General features: G+C 43.1%; 1 protein-coding gene across 1 annotated transcript in view; it reads left to right on the top strand.

Moving 5' to 3' along the window:
• IGDCC3 (immunoglobulin superfamily DCC subclass member 3) overlaps nt 1-12,632 on the top strand; it is a 192,784-nt gene that overhangs the window by 4,055 nt on the left and 176,097 nt on the right. The window lies entirely within an intron of this gene.

Here is a 12,632-nt window from a genome sequence, read left to right as displayed (position 1 = left end):
CCTGCATTCAGTCTTTGTTTCGTTCAGGGAGTTCAGCTTGAGAATGTGTTTAAGTACTAAGAGCTGATCGGTTTTCATTTACAATCAAAATCTCATGGTTAATAAAACGACAGCAAGGGTTGTCTAGCAATAACAAAGTTACATGTAAAACCCGAGAGTGCTGAAAAGAGAGAGTACAGTATGCCTGCATCTCCATATTGTGTAACTATACAATGATTGTTATTGTAATAACATCATGGCTGAGATCTCATGGTATCAGGGTGCCTATTATTATTTAATATTTATATTTCAATGGCAATTAATGGCTAATACAGATAGTGCCCCATTATATTAGGTGCTGTACAAACAATAGTCAGTCCCCGACCCAAGTAACTAGATGAGACTCTGCATAATGGTAATATAGATAGAAATTTTATACATCTATCTAATCTTTTCTTCCTAGTCTTTATTACCTATCAGCCTGCCGTCCTCTTACACCCAAAACTCCCTGTGAAGTCCATTGGGAGTTCAGAGCATGTAAAGAATACAGATTTGGGCCCAGGGTCTATATTACAATCATGACTCCTCCCCCCCCCCCCAACCTCCATTTCTACACCAGTGTGACTCCACTGGTGTCATTTACATGGAATATGTGAGAGCAGAATTGGGCTCCCAGCAGTAACTGCTGTCAAACAGCAGAGAAAGCGTTTTTATGGTATACGTACGAACGAGGAACTATCTTTCTTTTTTCTTTCGCACTGACTTTACTTTTCTGATTCCCTTCTTTGTGCCTGGAATTTCTCTCTCTCTTCTCTTCCTCTTGGAGCATGCTAAGTGCAGAGCATGGACCCCATGCAGCACCAGCCCCTTCACAGCTATGCTCCGCAGATACTTTAGAAGCAGTTCCATCGAGTGTGTGCTCCTTTATCCCACCCCCTGTGCGTTCGCTACCCCACTGTCTAAAAGTAACTCCTTTGTCTGAAGTGTTGAGATCAAGAGAGCCTGGCTTTATCACCATGGCGCAGCATTGACATTCAAAGGCTGGCTCCTACTCCCATTGAAGTCAATGGGAACTTTCTTATTGACTTCAACGAGAACAGGATCGGGCACAAAACGTGCGGTTTCTGTGTGAGGAGCAGCGTGTCAGTATAGCTCCATGCTGAGCTTCTGGCTTTTTCCTGTTGAAAGCAGAGAGCTAATTCTGCATTGATTAGAGAGCATGCCATGCATTTCATTTTGCAGATTGTAACAGCCTCAGAACATGAGCGGCTTTCTGTTTTTTTGACCCATAATATCACCCTTTTATTTGATCTAACCAGACAAGCCAGGCAAACCTTTTTCAGATAAGAATTTTAATTTAAATTCGCCTGTATCCAAATGCGGTGGGAGGGGAAATAGTCAATTCAAAATTACTTTGGAATCACCAACTTATTTGAACTTTACTGGAGCTTGTCGTTTTACAGAGTTTGGAAACTAATAAATTACAGAGCAGAGCTCGTGAAAACCTCCCCAGTCACTTTATCCAAAAGAATATGCAACATTTTGGTTTTTCAAGGAAATAAAAATAATTGTTGACACATGTTCAGGAGTCACTGGCAAGCATATAAAACCAATGTTTAAGGGGCAGACATGTCAATAATTGCACTTTAAAAGAAGAGCTAGGCAAGCAGGCTGACATATTGGGAAAAGCACATAGCTACTAATCTGGTGTTGCTATTATATCAGATGTCACTGTCCCACCACAGCCTGCACTTGAGTGGAGCCTAGACACTTAACAGTCCAGACCTGCTGCTGCTTTAGTCATTTAAAACCGGAGTTTCATAGCCGAGGAAAGAATTCGTTTCATTTTTGCTTATTGTTTTGATGAAGCTAATCGTAAAACAAAAGTTGGGATTTTTTTTTCTTTCTTTGGCAGAAGCTCGGATTGGACGATAAGGGATGGTTCACTGGATAATTCCCCTGTTCTGCTCTTTTCTTCTGAAGCATCTGGCACTGGCCACTGTTGGAAGACAGGATACTGGGTTAGATGGACCATTGGTCTGACCCAGTGTGGCAGCTCTTTTGTAAACCGATGCTTTTGCCGAAAGAATCTTTACAGCTCAAACCCATGCAATGAGTATGAAGGGGAAGAGGTGCTGATATTTCATTTGAAAACAGCTTTGATGTGTGGCCCACTCAACTGATACCCCTTGGAGGTGGAGCCAGTACTGATCAGCTAGTCCTTGGTACTTCGTTATATCTCCATGGTGGTGGTGGTTGTTTCTAGCGGTAGCAAAGAGAGATAGGGAAATATCCCTTTAAATAGTCTGTAGGCCCGCTAATGTCACTACTCACTGTGCTCAGTGGTTTAGAAGCAGCCAGAGCATCAGTGTGCATGTAGCTAGGCCTGGTGTGTTTGGGTGTATTTAGAACAGGTGGTTGTCTGGGACCTTGCTGTGCGTGGGTGGCTTCTTCATATAACTTGTTGTATGAAGAGCAAAAGACACAGCCATTGGTGACAAGGCTTGGGTCACAACAGCGTCTGTGCTTTCTGCTGGAGCTGTATGAAACAGAGCATGTTCCCACCTTTGGAAGGGGATGGGTGATAATCCCTACCCCTGCCCATTCTACTTTGGATGCTACAAGTAACCCATGTTTTCCGAGAGGTTGATTGGCATGGGCATGTTGACAAGGACGTTGGGTGTTTTTGCCCTGCTTTGATACACATAATGTGAATCAGCCGTTGGGATGAGGTACGTGTATCCCATGTGGTTGACTTCCCATAACTGCAGTGGGATCTTGAGGACTGTGTCTGAAATAGTTATAAACAAAAGTTATATAGATCAAAGTTTTGTGGGCAAGATCCTTGCATGTGGCCAAATTGCACAGAGCACAAGTCAGGGTATGTATATGCTCCCTTAATCCTGCTGCTGCTCTGTGCCTGGCTCTTCCTCCTCTACTGTTAGAGCAGAACAAAGGCTGCTCTAACTTGCTTCAAGCTGCAATAACGTGCAGAAGGGGGCCCACTAACTTGAGCAAATCATTTCATCTCTCTGTGCCGATGTCTTGTCTATTATAGTTCTTTGTGGCAGGGACTGTATCTTACTATGTGTGTAAAAAGAAAAGGAGTACTTGTGGCACCTTAGAGACTAACAAATTTATTAGAGCATAAGCTTTCGTGAGCTACAGCTCACTTCATCGGATGCATTACTATGTGTGTGTACAGCACTCAGCGAAATGGAGCTGTGGTCTCATTTGAGGTCTCTAAGATTGACTGTAATCTAAATAATAATAATGCATCCCATACTCCCGGGTGACTGTCTACTCTATGAACACCTTATTGCGGACTAATTCCACTCAATAGATCAATCTGGAAGAGGTCTTCCCCCTTTCTGGGTATTCCCAAATAGACTGGGAATTGAATTCGGGCCTCTTGAGTCTTAGACTGGTGCCCCACCCTGGACCATCCTTCCAGCCGAGAGCCCCGCTGGCTACAGCTTTGTTTAAAGATGGTCACAGCCAACATGTTTTGGGTCTCACTCTGGAGCAGGCCATAGAGTTTGGAATTTTTCTCACCCTTGTTGTTGCTATCTTTAGAGTTCTAACCCCTGGGAATTGTCCGCTCTAGTTTATAACATCGGGAGGCATTTTGCTGAATGGGAGACTGATTCTTCACGTCATATATGCTCCTTACTCAGGCAAAATGTTCATCAGCTGATGGGAGGAGAGGCAATTGCACTGGGGCCCCAAAGCATCTGCAACTGGGGTGAAGTGGGAGCCAGTCAGCGAACATGATGTAGTGGGCCCAAAAGTCCTCTCTATGCCTGCAATCCCTGGGTGAAGAGGGCTGGGCTGGGCCCTAGGTCAGATGTCCCAGAGGTGCTTCATTATCCTTGGCTAAGTCCTTGTGCACTCCCACGAATGATGGATGTATTTTATGTGCGCTGATGGAAAATCGATTTATATAACCTCCCATCGAAATGGAAAGGGGATAAAGAATTCAGTGCTAGTAAACTTTACTAGGGACCATTATAATCTGTTCTCTTCTTTAAATGTAAATTTTCTGAATGGCCTAAAGAGCCAGTTTGCCCTATACTACAGAGTAGGGCTCTACTAGTCAGTGACTTGGTCATCTTCAGGAAGATTTAAAGGGACACTGTCCAGATTTTTAGTTTCCCAATTTCATCAGCCTTGAAACAGTTGTCATCTGCTAGAGAACCTCCTTCAGATCCTAACTCTCTAATAAGAATATAAGAATGGCCATACTGGGTCAGACCAATAGTCCATGTAATGCTGTACCCCGTCTCCCGAAAGTGGCCAAAGCCAGGTGCTTGAGAGGTAGTGAACAGAACAGGGCAATTTATTAAGTAATCCATCCCCTGTTGTCTGTCCCAGCATCTGGCAGGCAGAGGCTCAGGGATACCCAGAGCATGGGATTGCATCTTTGCCCATCGTGGCTAATAGCCACTGCTGGACCTATCCCCCATGAACTTATCTAATTCTTTTTTGAACCCAGTTATAGTTTTGGCTGTCACAACATCGCCTGGCAATGAGCACCATAGGTAGACTGTGTATTTCCTTTTGTTAGTTTTAAACCTTCTGCCTATTAAATTCATTGGGTTACCCCTGGTTCTTGTGTTATGTGAAGGGATAAATAACATGTCCTTATTTGTGTTCTCCACACCAGTCATGATTTTATAGACCTCTATCATATCCCCCCTTAGTCATCTTTTTTCCAAGATGAACAGTCCCAGTTTTCTTACTCTCTCCTCGTATGGAACCTGTTCCATACCTTTAATCATTTTTTGTTGCCCTTCTCTGTACCTTGTGTAATATTAATATAGCTTTTTTGAGATGGGGTGGCCAGAACTGCATGCCATATTCAAAGTTTGGGCCTACCATCGCTTTATGTAGTGGCATTATGATACTTTCTGTCTTATTAGCTATCCCTTCTTAATGGTTCCTAACGTTCTGTTCGCTTTCTTGACTGCCGCTGCACATTGAGTGGATGTTTTCAGAGATTTACTACAGTGACCCCAAGATCTCTTTCTTAGAATGGTAACCACTAATTTTGACTCATCGTTTTATATGTCTAGTTGGGATTATGTTTTCCAGCGTTCATTACTTTGCATTTATCAATACTGAATTTCATCTGCCGTTTTGTTGCCCAGTCACCCGGTTTTGTGAGATTCCCCTTATAACTCTTTGCAGTCTGCTTTGGACTTAACTATCTTGAGTAATTTTGTATCATCTGCAAACTTTGCAACATCATTGTTTACCCCTTTTTCCAGATCATTTATGAATATGTTGAACCGCACTGGGTCCGGTACAGATCCCTGGGGGACCCTGCTATTTACCACTCTCCACTGTGAAAACTAACCATTTATTCTATTTTATTTTAACCAGTTACCGGTTCATGAGAGGACCTACCGTCTTATCCTATGACTTCTTAGTTTGCTTAAGAGCCTTTGGTGAGGGACCTTCTCAAAGGCTTTTTGAAAATCCAAGTACACTGTATCCACTGGGTCATCCTTGTCTACATGTTTCTTTGACACACCAATTTTATTAAAACATAGCAGTGTGATATTGAGAAATTTAGAAAGCAAAACAGTAGACCTGACCAAAAAACAGTTGGTTTGTGCTCATCTTTCTGCTGGCTCTGCAGTTAACTATCAGAAGGTCTGATTCTGCTCCCACACATCCATAGGCATTTACGTTTACTAACCACGATAGTTCTGTGCTTAAGGCACCTTCGGCCGAACTCTTCATTGCATTTCTCTAGGTTTATGCTCATGTGGCCCCATTGAGAGTGGAATAATGCAGAAGACAGTCAGGCCCCTTATATTCAATAGGATACAAGAGGCTGGATTTGGTAGTCTGACAAGTTCATGTTGTGCCACTGACATTGAATTTAAACCGTCCAGAGAATTGGACAGGAAAATTCTTCCTGTGAAAGGGCATCTCCATTTGCCTAAAGCTGGCAAAGACTGCATAGCCATGTCATATACCAGCTGCCGCTCCTCCCCCAACATATGGAGACAAAGGGCTGGGTGAGGACAGGAGTGGGCATGGTGGAACTGAACTGCACTGGGACCCATTTTAATTCCTGGCTCTGCCACTGACTTCCTGTGTGACTTTAGTAAGTCATTTAATTTTTCAGTGCCTTGATTCCTTCACCTGTGGATTGGAAATAATCATAATACTAGCTTTGTCTGCTTAAACTGTAGGCTCTTTGAGGCAGGGATGATCTCTCTTTCTTTCCGTGTGTTTGTACAGCGTCTAGCACAACGGGGCCCTGATCTGAGTTGGGGCCTCTACAAGTTACACTATTACAGATCATAACAATAATTACTCTTGTAAAATAAGACTTTTTAATTTCACCTTTTTTTGAAAGCACAGGAGGGGGGAAAACGGTTCCCAAATGGAAAAGGACAAAATCAGGGGAAGAAAAGTTTCTTTTCAAGCTTCTAAAGGGAATCACAATGAATGCTGAGTTTTAAAAAAATTAAAATTATAAAAAAAAACAAACTTGGAAGTGTCTTTTAAGCTTTTAATTCATTCAAAGTTCCTTCTTTTTCAGCACTAGGTAAATCTCATGGTTCCAAAGTGCTAGTGCTAATTGGCTTCTCTGTGTGATCAATATGAGGAGATATTTTGCGTTCAGTAACCCTATACATTGACACGTATATTGTTCGGAAAGATGTTAAATATTTCTCAAAGGGGGAGTTGTAGGATGAGGCCTCAGGTCATTTTCTCTTTTCTTTTGTGTCAGTGCTAATAATACTCACCATCCCTCCCTTTTAGAGAAGGTACAGCAGTTTCCCCTCACAAATTCCAAAGCATAGGCAGCTGGAGTTAAGACAATCATTTGTTTAATTGGCTGAACAATGCCCGGTTACTCTGTGTCATAAGTCAAGCTGGCTGCTGAGTAGAGTTTTAGAAACAGTTTGCATCTTTTCAGGCACACTGACTCAGAGAGTCTATTTTCATAAATCCCTCTTTCCAAGGACTTTGCATGGGATGATGTTAGGTTTGATATACAGCCAAGATGTGGACTGGCATATCAGGGAATTAGATTTTTCTAATGAATGCATATGGCCTGAGTAATTACCTCCCACCCCAATTAATTACAAAGTTGAATGGTTTACATTTGACTAGAAAATGGAGTTTATTTCCACTTTTGCTTCAAACTGGTGGCTTCCTGATAAATTTACTCCGCTATTTATGAGACAAGAGTTTACATTTGTTTGGTCCTTATCCATCTGATCTATCTTTCTAATCTATCCATCCTCTCCTACATCCAGGTTGACCTCTAAAGTAAACATTCCTTTGTCTAAAAGGAGGCTGCTTGTCCCACAGGGGGAATTCTTGTGCTAACTTCATCATTCCTTTTACTGTAATCTTGACTGTCATGGAGAAAGCCTGGGCTCAGAGTTTGGAATCTGCCTTTCAAGATCCAGAATCTGATAAGGAAAATCTTTGCTTCACTTGAATTTCCCAATATGTGTAAAGTCAAATGGACTTTGAAAATCTCCCCCAGGGTCCAAAGGCATGGTGCCCAACTCCTTTTGAAAATCAACTCCCATTGGAGCTTTTGAAAAATCTTATCCAAAGAGAGCATTTTTGGGCCAAAAGGACTTTAGATCAGGCAGTTCCTGGATCTGATAGTGCCACCCTTTCCCATGTTGAGTAACAATGGGACAGCTTGGAGAGTAAAGTAATACTGAGGGTGATTATGGGAAGCACAACCTGGCCCCGTGTGAGCAGAAGAAGTGATATAGCATCTCAGGCCTGCAGCTTAATTCAGTCCTTAGTGAGGCAAAACTTCCAAGATGAATGCCCTGTCCGATACCCCAGTATCACCTGATTGGCTCTTTCTCACATGGAGAATCCCATTGATTTCATGAACAAGGATATACAGAACTAGGCCTCATTCAATGGGAGTTTTGTCTGGGTAAAACCTGTGGCCAGATTCTGCCACATTTGATTCATGCTCAGTAGTACCTTGCTCCCTGGATACTCAGTGTCTTACTTCCTAAGTGGTGCTTTCGAACAGTGCACCGGGTGTCCCTTCAGGGACAAATGGGGTGGAGATGCCTTCCTCCTGACATTCCTGAATATGGGCACAGGGGAATCTGGCTGTATAGCTTAGTTTCTTATATGGCCCCATTACTTAGTTTCTGAGCACCTCCTAAACGTCTTAATATATTTATCACCCCTGGGAGGCCGGGCAGGGCTGTTATCCCCATTTCACAGAGGGAAACTGGGGCCCAGATTTTTAAAGGTGTTTAGGTCCCTAAAAACACACATAGTGGGATTTTCTGAAGTGTCTAAGCACTTAAGAGTTTCTGAATATTCCACTGGTCACCCCTCTGCATCTTTAGGCACCTCACCTCAATACCTGGCCCTAAGTGACTTGCCCAGGGTCACGCTGCTGGAAGTCTGTGGCAGAGCAGGGAATTGAACCTAATTTTTCTAAGTCCTTAGGCTAGTGCCCTAACCACAACACCAGCCTTCCTGTAAGCAGAAAGGTGTGTGCCTGCTACTCCACATGTCCACAGAATAAGCAGGTGGGAAATGGGCATAGCCAGCCCCAAGGTGCCAGCAAGCATAGCTAAGCCAAAAGAGGGCTGGGAAGGAGTGATTTTCTGCTGATCTAGGCTAGGAGGAAGCTAGCCCTCCAGAGGAAGAGGGAATCGGGGTAGGATTCCAGCCCCAGAGAGGGGTCTGTGAGTTGCAATGCAAGTTCCCCAAAAGGCACAATCCAACTCCTCACTTCCAAAAAACCACACCCAGGTTCAGTGATCGTGGAGTATCTTTCAAGTCTTCCACGAATCAGCACGGGCCTGAGAGCAACAGATTTTTTAAAATGATGAGCTACAGCCCTTTTCCTGTTCAAGCCGCGCGCACAGTCAGGATCAAGGCAGAATGTTTACCGAGGTAAACATGATTATCCCCAATCACAGGCCCTAATGATGGTTATTATAATGACAGCAATTGTGGGGAAAGGGTGTGTAATTACATTGATTCTTCTCTTTATTGTACATATAATAATAAGCAATTTCATGCAACAGACGAGGGGGAAGATGGGGCATTTATTTCATTAGGTTCTTCAATGATTGGGTGTTGGGCCAAATCCTGAAGTCTTTACTCAGGCAAAATTTCCACTGAACTCAGTGGGAGTTGAATGAGAAAGAATCTTGTTCCTATTACAGAAGGGTCCAGAGTCCTCAGCAGAGAATGGGACCCTGTTGTGTTAGATGCTATTTAGACTCTGGCCCATGCTGCAGAAAAATGCTGAGCGTTCATCTAATTCCTTAATTTGGGGGGAAATGTAATTGAAGGATTCTGCTGGCTGCACTTTGAGTCGCTGAGAGAGCCACAGGGCTGTCTCTTAAAAAGGAGCTGGAGGGTCCGGTTGATCACCGAGGTGTGTGAGGCTATCCGGATATTCTAAGACACATAACAAAGGGTTCGTAACCTGGTGGGAGAGTATGTTTATTTTAGGGGGCTGTTGCTAAATGGAGGCTGTCCATTTCATGTGCACATGCCTACCTCTCCAGCAGCACCTTTGACATGCCATGTGCCTACCCTGGCTCCTTCACTGGCTCTGTCCCTGTGTCTCCTCTCGGGTTACACTCAGTATCTATCCCCAGTAATCCAATTTAAGTTGCTGTATATAAGTAACTGATAGGAACTAAAGGAAAAAAAAATAGAGGAAAAGTACTCTAGCTCACAAAGCAGAAGAGAAGGTAATTTTGTTTAAAAATAACCTTGTATTGCTTTCCCTTATTTATTTTTAGCTAACACAAAAGGTACGCATAAAGAGCCCCTCAACACATTTGATGTCATCTGTGTATACAGCACCTAGCAGAATAGGATCTGGTTCTTGAATGAGGTCCTGTAGGCCCTATTGTCGTTTAAATGATAATTGATGATAAGTTGTGGCTCGGGGTCACCAGGTAAACGTCTTTATAAAGGTCCCAATTCTGCAAACCTGTGCGCAGAATTCATCCCATTGGAGCCAGTGGGAGAGAGGCAGAACTACTTAGATAAGAGCTCCCAGGGCCAAACCCGAAAAGCCCAGTGGATCAGAATGGATTCTCTAGCACTAGTAGATTCCACTTGGTGGATCTCTGTCTGGACACAGATGCATATGCCAGGATTCCGTTAACTTCACTAACCCATCCCAAGGCAGAATTTTAAGTTACGACACCAACAGCGCTTTGGGACAAGAAACTTATTGATCTCAAGCAATAGTGTCAAACTTCCTTCTGACCCAGGGAATGATCCCTATTCCAACAGTTTTCTCCGGTGTAGCTAACATATTGCTTGCTGGAGTGTTCAGAGTTGGTTTGGCTAATTGCCTGTTTAGTCCCCTGGTGTTTGTTTATGAAGTGTGGTAGGTTCTATAGTAATCGTTAGAGAAGGAGAAGACATAAGGTAACTGGAAAGTTACCAAGGTAATTGCCCAGATTGCCACTATGGTATCTATGAGCATGGCAGTAGGATCTTGTCTGCATCCAGGGAATTTGCAGCAGTGTAATTATATCAGCAAATGCATCCGATGAAGTGAGCTGTAGCTCACGAAAGCTTATGCTCAAATAAATTTGTTAGTCTCTAAGGTGCCACAAGTACTCCTTTTCTTTTTGCGAATACAGACTAACACGGCTGCTACTCTGAAATATATCAGCAGAGTCCCTGGAGACTAAACACTGCTCTCCACCCTATAAATGGACTTTCCAGGGTAGGGTTGAGACATATTGGCAGGGGAACATGAAAGGAACTTTAACTGCTACTACCCTAGCGCCTTTTTCTCCTCCTCCCTTCAAATCAGTAGGAGAGTTTTGCTGTTGATTTCAGTGGATGCAGGATTGAGCCCATTGTGTGCTTGGCTGACTCTACCTGTTGAGGATGTTGCTGATTAAATGATGGCTAGCCCATTAATTTAAACTGGAACTTTCATGTGCTCCTAGGACGTAAAGAGGTGAAGACATACGGATAAGTACTATGGAGAATGGCATCATTACTGCTGTTTAACTCGGTTACACTAGTTCTTACAACATCGTCTCTTCTTTCCTTTTACTAGAGAACTGCAAGAAGAGCTGAAGGGAGTGACGTACCAAAGAAATGTTAGCTAGATTTGGTCAAATTTTCAGTGTATTTTGTCATCTTATATGTAGTGTGAGACTGAATGGAAATATCCTCCAGACAGGACCATTTAAAATCCATGACAAGCCCCCCGTTGACATCTGAGGGAGTAAGATGAGACTCAAGGTGCATAGAAAGTAAATTTTGGTGCTGTTGTTTCTGGAATATGTAGCAGAGAACTTTTCCACTGAGTATCAGCACGATATGGCACTCATACCCATTCCGCAAATTGGGGGGTTCCAGTTACATTGCACATGCAGTCTGCAGCAAGTAGCATTTTTTTCAGAGAACTGTAGAAATTGCAGATGGAAGAGGCATGTTTGAAGATCTGATCCCTTCCTGGAACTGCAGGATTGTGTTCAACTGCATTTCTATTTGATTTAGTTGGGGTACGTCCTGCTTTGAGCAGGGGGTTGGTCTAGATGACTCCTGAGGTCTCTTCCAACCCTAATCTTCTATTATTCTGTGATCTCCTCATGTTTGAAAGCAGCATCTGATGAATGCCCCACACGATGAGGCTTCCAACACAACCCTTGGGCGACTTGTAAAACACAATTGTTGGGAAGACTTTCCTGTTATTCAACTTAAATTTCCCTTTTCTCAGTGTCCTGACTACCTCTAGTGATCCTTCCTCTTAACCACCCTAATAAAGTCTCCATCCATGGTGTTTACACCCTTCAAATATTTATATTAGGACAGCGGTCCTTTGGTCCCCTTTTACATTTCAGGTCTGCATGTAAACACTTACTCTGAACTATTCTTAAAAGTGCTGGCCTATTTTCACCTTTCCTTCAAGTCTGTAATCATGACTGCATTGCAAATTATAGCCTAAAAAGGTGTGCTGGACTAAATGAAGCATAAAATACAAAGGACCTAGTGTTTAGACATTCTGTTGGGAAAAGGAGAAAATTAGTGTGTGTCTTTATAGTGTGAAGCATGGATTTGCTTAGTGTTAGAAATTCTACGTTAACCCATGTTCTAAAGACGTCAGTTAGCGTAATGGGCTTGCAGGAGATGTTTTGTGTTTCTGCTCCATACGATTGTGAGTTAATATTACTATGCCTATTTTACTGTTCATTAAGAGTGTAACAATGGCATCATGTGACTGCTACAACATAAGATATGCCAGTGGCACGTTGATGTGCTAGGTGGTAAAAGTAAATCGCTGCCCAACTCTGCTGATTAAGGGGCTTCCCTGAGGAGGCACCACTAGCTTCCTGGAAACAATAAGTTGCAAGGAACTTGCAACTTGAGGGTCGTGACTCCCGAGGGGGTGTCATAAGTCAGGGGGCCATGGCCATCATCCCTTTCTGTATGTTAGAGGAGTGGCTGAAGCTTTTTTTTCTGTTGTCACCTAGGGTCATGAGGTGGAGAATGGCTGTTCTAAAGTAACAGATGCGGCATTGTTTGAGCGAATCCTTCTTTTATAGACATTGCCCCGCCAGTCAGGGCTCAGGTAATAGTCTCAAAGTGGGTATAATATGGCTGAGATTTCCTAAGCCACCTCAAGGGTTTGTATGCCC

The sequence above is a fragment of the Dermochelys coriacea genome, chromosome 10 (assembly GCF_009764565.3).
Source record: "Dermochelys coriacea isolate rDerCor1 chromosome 10, rDerCor1.pri.v4, whole genome shotgun sequence".
Classification (NCBI taxonomy): domain Eukaryota; kingdom Metazoa; phylum Chordata; order Testudines; family Dermochelyidae; genus Dermochelys; species Dermochelys coriacea.
Note: the sequence above shows the minus strand (reverse complement) of the source record. Positions and strands in the feature narration are given on the sequence as shown.